The sequence below is a fragment of the Gavialis gangeticus genome, unplaced genomic scaffold, assembly GCF_001723915.1.
Source record: "Gavialis gangeticus isolate Ggan-Ray unplaced genomic scaffold, GavGan_comp1, whole genome shotgun sequence".
NCBI classification, from domain to species: Eukaryota; Metazoa; Chordata; order Crocodylia; family Gavialidae; genus Gavialis; species Gavialis gangeticus.
The window spans coordinates 232,438,163-232,446,474 of record NW_017729032.1 but is presented as its reverse complement, the minus strand read 5'-3'; the positions used below and the strand labels follow the sequence as shown (position 1 = coordinate 232,446,474).

Here is an 8,312-nt window from a genome sequence, read left to right as displayed (position 1 = left end):
TATATATATATATATAGATAGATAGATAGATATGACTTAAGACTGTGAGCATTATATATATATATATATATATATATATATGTATATGTATATGTATGTGTGTATATATATATATATATAAAAATATATAAAACAGGTCACATTTACAGTTTCACTCTTAAACATTCACAAGAACAATATAATGAAAGAGAGACACTGAGAGGCTAAACTATAAATCTTTTATTAATATTATCCATTTATTTGCACTGAGATGGAGCAATTACATACCCCAGTCATAACACACAGAGTATAACAATCAGAACCCAGACATCAAAATCACACATTTGGCATCACTTACATTTCTCCCTTCTTTTTAGAGAGCACATTCTAATTCCCCTCCAAATAGTATCTCTTTCTTGTCGTCCTCCTTCCTCTTTAACATTGTTTTTGTTGTTCTAAAAATATATATGCTACATAGAGAAAAGAATCTTACTAATATTACAAATCACTTTTAGCCCCAGTGTCTAAAAAAACCCCCAAAGATGCTATTGCATACTTGAATGTACTTTGACATCTGACAGCTGTGTCCAGCCTCACTGAGTGCTCATCCTTCCTGCCCCCTCCCATAAGTAATAGCTGGGGAGGCTCCTCTATTTCTGGTGGCTGCAACAATGGCTACTGCTCGTCTTGCTCTTTATGTACTCATACAAACTGCATCTTTTCAGTGTGGATGTGAATGCTGTCCCCTTGTGGATGATGCTTACAGTCTTAAGTGCTGCCTGCATTGTACTACTCAGGCAAGCTGAACAGCGTATCTGTGTGCCCTTCGTCTGGTTAAATTTGGTGCCTAGCACATCACATTCGTTTTTATCTATAAAGGACAGTAGCAAGGTTCCTTCTGTCTCATCCAGTTGTCAATACAGCCCCCTCCCTGAGAGGATGTGAGTCTGAAGTATATTTTTTCCTTACGTAAGTGATCATTTTGTCTGCGTGTCTAAATCAAGGTAGAAACAAAGTTATTCCTGGCTGAGGAAAAAGCCCCTTTTTATCCCAGTCAAAGGGCATCTATACCAGGTCCAATTCCTATTTAAAAATTGATTTATTTTTTTACTTCTATTAATAAAACCAGCTGGATCATTGAGTCAAGCAATTGGTCCTTAATAATAATATATCCTGCACAATGTTACAGTTGACTATTGTCTTGTTTCAGAAAATGTGATCTGATATACAAGGTAAAGCTTAAGAGTTCCACACCCTGCTTCTTCAGGTATACTCCCCCTTGATCAATTTTCCTAGACTTCAGTGCATACATCTTTTGTTGCAAGACAGACTTTGAGGTCTTATGTCTCCCTTGCTCCCCCACCCTCCTGGGAAAACTAACCAGCATCAAAATATAACTAAAGCGGCACTCTGCTGCACAGGAGTACATTTTGTCAGATGGCGCTCCTATCAATGCATGGACTAATGCTGTCTCTCCTAATAAAAACAGACCTGCAATAAAAAACCCCTGCAGTTCTGAGTGGGAACAGAGGCAATACATACAGAGGCTGATGATGCTTTGAATGGAACAGGGGCATTTTTTATTATGTGTGCTGATGGAAATAAATGAGGTTGTAGTGATTCAGATTTTGGGATATATATTAGTTATTTAGTAATACAGGTAGGATTTTTTTTCCCCTAAAACTTTTCAGATGTGTGTATGACAGTTGGCTAAATCACTGTTGAGACAAAACTTCTCCTGATCTTTTCAAGACTTGCACAAGAAATTTTTTTTTAAATAAATTAAAAAATCAAGAGCATTAATTTTTAAATAGAAAATATTACTTGCACAAAAGCCTCTGCGTCCTTGTTCAGATCTGACAGTTCTGCTTTCCAAGTTGCATGGATGCACAATGTAAAACCATGGGGGGAAATTTTTTGGAACTAAAATACGCATACTTAAAAAAACCCCACAATACTTTTTAACCTTCATTCACAGACTGACAATTAATTTTTCCTAGAGCCTGCTTCACCAAAAATATATGGTTTCTAACCAGGTTTTGAGGGAGGAGTTGTACGATAGGATTAGTGAAGAGGGGTGAACAGCTTCAGCTAACTCCAACTATTCTTGTTGTATTTGTAGTCTCCAAGGAAACAGCTGAGTTGAATGTTAATTAAACAGCATTCTTTGATCCCCCCAGCCACTCCCAGAGGCATAATAATAATCATATATAAGTGCACACATCAAATATATAAGGTACGTTTCTAAGAATGCATCTAGCTTTGCCATATTCACAATTAGAACATTTGTTGCTGTCTTGATCCTCTATTATTTAAAACCTAGGGAAGAAAGCTAAGTTAAACCTGGATAGTCCATCTGCAAGATAGGGTGACAGAGCAAGCATAAATTCCTATTTAGAGATGTATAAGGGTTAATGATTAGAAGAGTAGAATCAGGAAAGACCTTAAGCCCAGATCTATGACAGTGGTAATTGAGCTGATTGATTACGACATCTCGTTTCAGACGACTATTGATTTAATCTAGTCTGCATTCCCATTGGCCCCAAAGGTGCTCCCAAGTGAAGCTTCAGCACTTGAACCCAAGCACTCTCCCTACTCACTGTCTGGATATAAATTTACAAAACGTGCAGCCATTTGTAATTTACATTTGTCCCCACGTTTTTACTCAGACACTTCTAATTTCAGTAGGTTCGTGTTTTTAACCATCGAGTCAGAGGCAAAGAGAATGGATGGCACAGATTATAGATGGAGGAGTAAAAAAAAAAAAAGAAAAAAAAAGATGTGGCTATGTGGCTAGTATTTGCATCTGTTGTTTCTGATTCGCAGAGCTAGCAAAGGCTGCTTTCTGGAGGCAGTCCACAAAGCTGGGCTATCAGTAGGCAGTTTGCTGTACGCGCACGTTCAATTATTAAAATAGTAGACTTTTTTCTGTCTGATAGCCATAGCGAGGTCATGACATTAATTTATCCAGGGTATTGTGGGTAACTATACAGAAAAAAAGCATAAAGGGCACAGATGCTGGAGCAGCAAAAAATGGATGGGTCTGAGCAAAAGGAGATTAAGAGGCGATGACCAATCTAATGTACGTATAGCAGTAAGAAGCCGGCATCCGTCACAGACTATTGATGGCAATAAGTATTTTAAGCCATGCTGTGCATGTGTTAATTTTTTTTTATACTTCAGTAAATGCTAAGCTGAATGCTGTAATCCTGTATTTTTTCAGTTTCCCAAATCTGATTTCAGTCTTGCTTTTGTTGTCTCATGCTTGGCGTTCTTCTCTTGCTCTCTGTCTCTGTCGGTGGGTGTGTGTCTGCCTCTGTCTCTCTCTCTCCCTCCCTGAGATACCAGACTTAACTGTTTCCTAATTGTCTACTTTTTTTTATTAATTATCATTCTAGTGATTGGTCCTGTGTATGTATACAAACTGGGCTTAGGATGCATTCCCTTATGGTGTGGCTTCCTTTCTCTAGTAATGGAGTTTATAATTTGTGGGGGTTTTGTTTTGTTTTGCTTTTTTTTTTAACTTTTCTGCGAATGGATGCCCTTCACATTTGCTGCCACAGTTATGTTGCCAAACTGCTACCTTAGTTGGTACTGCAGTGTAGCACTGCATGCTGGGATCTGTCTCTGTGGGTAAGCTGGGAATTTCTACAGCACCAGATAGCTTTTAGAATTGGCTTCAGAATTGCGTACCACTCGTTCCCCCTTTTGAAAATGATTTTGTTCTGCAAATCATGGTGGCATGGCTTTGTCTGGAAAAATAATTCAGAAATATTGTTCATGGAAAAAAGAAAAGATAAAAAGTTCATTACACTGTATAGCATGGAAGTACTTTCTATTAAGAACAAAGGAACAGAGTCTAAACACATACAATAATTGTGCTTCACAAATTTGTATAGCATGTGATACAAATTTGTCTGCATTTCATATAGCAAAGCTTTGTGTTTTGTTTTATACTGTGGGTATTATATATGTATTGCATATAGCTGTGTGTGTATACATACACTCTTGGAAAAGTATATGCTATGCTGTATATATACGTTACATATTATTAGCATAGGATACATATTATGTATGTATATGCACATTATTCACTCATAGGTGTCCACTATTTTGTATGTAGAACTGTATGTACAGTTTCTGATCTTTCTCATATAACTCTCTCTTGCACGCACACATGCATATGCACACACACGTGTGCACACACACACACATACAGACACTGTTTTTATTAGGGGAGTCTAAAATAAGAATGACTAATGTCCTGTGAGGTGTGGGTTTAAAACTAGAAACTTATGATTTCAACACTGTTCTGGTGATTCAGATGCTGTAGTGACTTGGCTAAAACATGGCAATTCCTGCAAACTGAGACACAACTAGTACAAAAAAAAGAAAGAAAGAAAGAAAGAAAAGCAACCCCCCCAAACAATAATATTGATTAATATTAAAATTAGTCATTTGAATTTTCAGTATAAAAAAAAATGGATCCTAAAGGCTTTTGAGAGTTGCTACGTCCTTTCTGCTCGTATTGATTCAAGGAAAGGAAAAAATGAAGAAGGCGTAGAATAAACTCTAAGACTGTTAAAGAATTGCTGGCATTATTTCTCTCTACATCACGTGTGAGCCTGGGTTGCCTGCTATTCCTGAGGCAGAGGATCGAGGATGAAAGTCTGTGTGTCAGAGCCTGTTTTCACAACTGCATTTGGAGATCTGTCTTATTGATTAGGAAAAAAAGGGGGTGGGAATAGGAGTGTGAGGTGAGGGGAGGACCGACTGACTACTGGCTTATTGCAGCTCAAGACATTTTCTTCCGGAAAGATGTCAAACAACTGAGACACAGCAACAGAGGAAGTAGAAAGGTGGAAAAATAAGAAGAGGGACCCTTTGGAAGAAATGAAGGCATTTCTTATGAGAGCCTTGAGGCTTTTTTTTTTTTTCTTCTAACATCTGACCTGCAAGGGCTAGAGTGACAGCGTCATGCAAATGCTGCAGTCCTGCAGGTCTGAGAGAGGGTGGATGCTAGAGAGTGAGTTAATGTTAATGATGAGTGCAGTGAAAATACCAGCCGATACCACCCCCTCCACACACAACCGCTCTGAGTCAGCATCCGCTGCTTTGCCTTGCCTTTTTGTGTGTCTGTGTGTGCGCGCGCGTGCGTGTGTGTCTGTGTGTGTGTGAGTGAGTGTGTGTGTGTGTGTGTGTGTGTATCCGTGTGTCTGCGTGCGTGTGCATGGAAGGTAAAAGCCAGTCAGTCAGTGAGAAGCAAAGGTACGTTTGAGAGCAACTAAAATTCTGACTGATTTCCATCTTCAGAGCATCAGATGTATTCCCTAAGGAGGATGGGTCTATGTGATGGGGGTGGTATAATTATGTTAATGTCATATTTATAGAGGGGAGAGATTTTTCATTCTAATTATTGGTTTGAAAGCTGTGGTCAAAAATTGCTTGTAAAACCATGCTCAGTTTAAAGCAAAGGAATGAAATGAAATCTAGGGAATGCTTGATTTTTTTTTTTAATTGTGTTGCTTAACTATTTCATGTCTGAGGCATAACTGATTGAATAGTGCATACAGAATGACAAAAGGAACGCTCTTATATAATGTTGCATTATATCATTGGCCAAAATATTTAAAGTAATCCAAGATGTACTGAAATCTGAGGTAACATTCTGGAGGGGAGGGTGAGGAAGAACAAGGGGCGGGGGGCAATTAGCAGATCTTTTCTTCAGCATAGCTTTCTGTACAGCTTACTTGTAAATGAATGATTCACCTGTTATACTAGAAGAGATTCTAATTTTTTTTCTTTCCCCCACCCTTCTCTTTTTCCATTTAAAGCTGAAGCACTTCCCGAAGAGCACTGAGTTTTCTGTACCAGATTCTACTTCAGTGGCCAGGACCTTTATGGCCGCTGATCCTGTTTGGCTCTGGGTTCTGATGAGAAAGCACCGTGGATCCAGCCCTAAAGTAGAAATTTTCTTTTTTCATTCCGCAAGCAAGGCTAAACCTCGGAGAGGAGAATGAATGTGAATGCAGTTCGAGATTGCGGTCGTGTCATTAAAAGTGTTCGGCTTCCGAGCAAAATGGGAAATCCGATCAGTTGATCTTCCTGTACCAACAATATTTAAAAGTTGTATGTGGTTCGAGTGACCTGGCTCGAGCAACAACAATCTCTGTATGTCAATATTTTCTGTGGTTTATGGAGTGAAAAGTAGTTGCTGGGTTGGAAAGGAAGAAGCTGCTAATCTCAGCCTGTAGAAGGATTAAATGTTGAATATGGGGAAAAGGCAAAAAAAGTAAATATCTGCCTGAAGGCTATCGTGGCACTGAAGATGAGTTTAAAATGCTGTCTATCCTAGGGCCCACCTTAACAGCAAGACTAAACATATAATGGGGGGATATTTAAATTAGAAACCCATTAACAAGCATTTAATCCTTCTTTAAGGCAGTAGAGGAAATAATATAAAACTGTTATTGTACAAATCTTTTAGAAGCAGATTTTAACTCATATGTAGGCTCTTCTTTTTCAAGTATTTAATATAGCATCTCAGGAATCAGGATAGTGAACATTTTTCCTGTACTCTCCCCTTCCTCCCCCCCAGAGTCATGGCATATATTCTAAGAAACATTTTAGTCAATCAAATTATGTATTGTTTTCAGTGTATGTGCATATATTGCCTGCTTGTTTGATATTTTCTGCCCCTACTTGGAAATGTGTTTAACTTTTTTTAAAATAGCAGGGAACAAAAAGAGTTTTACTGAATGCAATTGTGATGATACAGATTATTCGAAGAAGAATTCTACTGGATCACATTGGACTTTTCCTAGTCCCTGAGACCCTAACTTGTGAGGTTTTTTAGCAACAATCACAAGTCAGGCTCTTGGGACCTAGGCGGAGGGGAACCAGCAGCTTTGGACTTATTGATTGTTTTTCTGCGATATTAAGAGAACCAAAGGAAACATTCCTGTCCAGGGGAATTATTAATTTCATATGTTAAGAACTATTACTAAACAACAATATTCTTATCCACTGTACCCGCTAAAGTGGTTATATGAAGATGCTACATATTTGCATGTTTAGAAACCTGTATTGTACAGGATATTGTGTAAAATCTGGAATTAAAATTTAAAACAAATGCTAGATACATACATGAAAAGCCAAGTACTGAAAAATACGTGAAGTATTTCCAACCATGATTCTGCTATTATGGATGATACACATAGATAATTAAGATGAAGCACATGTCCAGTTGTACTGCTATAGTATTTGATTTACTCTTTAAATCGGACAATTTGAACACTGATGCATGAGGCCTAGCACACCATACATTCTGGGGTATAGAGATATGAACAGACAAGAAAACTGTTGCTTAGTTTTCCCTGTAATCCAATACAGAGATTCCTCTATAGTTAGCTGTCATTACTCTGTCTAAGCAAAAACACAATATGAAATTATGAAGCGTCACACTTACTTGAAACCACATTTTAATATGATAAGAAAATTGATAGGTAGTGTCAAGTTCATAACACACTATTGAAATCACTTGGAACACAAGGCTATTTACTCTTGATGTTGATGTACTTATTCTATCTAAACCATGAAAGCAGTATACCATTTATTGGGTTCAACATCTAGTCTCTTCCTTCACTTTTCACCTTTATTCAGTTATAGAAACAGAATGACTTTTATGTTGTCCCCAGATGCAAAATACTTGTGACCTAAGTACACAAAGATTTGGAAGGACAAGATACGTTGTAACATTTATCAGTCCCTCAAAGTGCTGAAGTATTAAGTTCCGATGAATCACTTCGTTTCCTGTATCTACCCCAACATGCTGCAGCACCTTGTAGATGGTGTGCTAATATCAAACCTCACTGATTTAAAACAAAGGCTTTACACAGCACAAGCATCTAAACAATTTGTTCATTTCAAAAGCAGTATTTTGGCTTGAGTTATTTTTTTTCCACGCATGTAGGAGGAATTGTGCATTATTGTAAGTGACAACCCTTTGTTAAAATAAATTATTCTTACGCGTTAGCATAATTTGTGTTTTTGTTGTCCTGTTTTCTAAAAAGACAGAAACAATGCACTATATAGTTTCCAATCAAGTTGCTCAACCTACAGTTAAAGTTTTACTTCAAATAATTGCAAAGAATTTTCTTACCAATCTGAAAGATGACACAGCTCCTGATCATGACTAAACTAAATTCTTTTCTTCATAAAACCCTCAATCCCACCTGCTCAGGTCACTCAAGAGTTATCTGGAAATACTTCATTCATCTCAGACATACTAGTAATTCTTTTCAACGAAGACATGCTGTCTTCTATTGGTTTCT

General features: G+C 37.6%; 1 long non-coding RNA gene across 1 annotated transcript in view; it reads left to right on the top strand.

Annotated features, from left to right (window-relative positions):
• Nucleotides 1-8,019, top strand: part of LOC109302811 — a 410,293-nt gene extending 402,274 nt beyond the window's left edge. Inside the window, exon 8 of the long non-coding RNA XR_002098941.1 lies at nucleotides 5,814-8,019. This is a non-coding gene — a long non-coding RNA (uncharacterized LOC109302811). The remainder of the gene's footprint in view (nucleotides 1-5,813) is intronic.
• The last annotated feature ends 293 nt before the right edge of the window (nucleotides 8,020-8,312 follow it).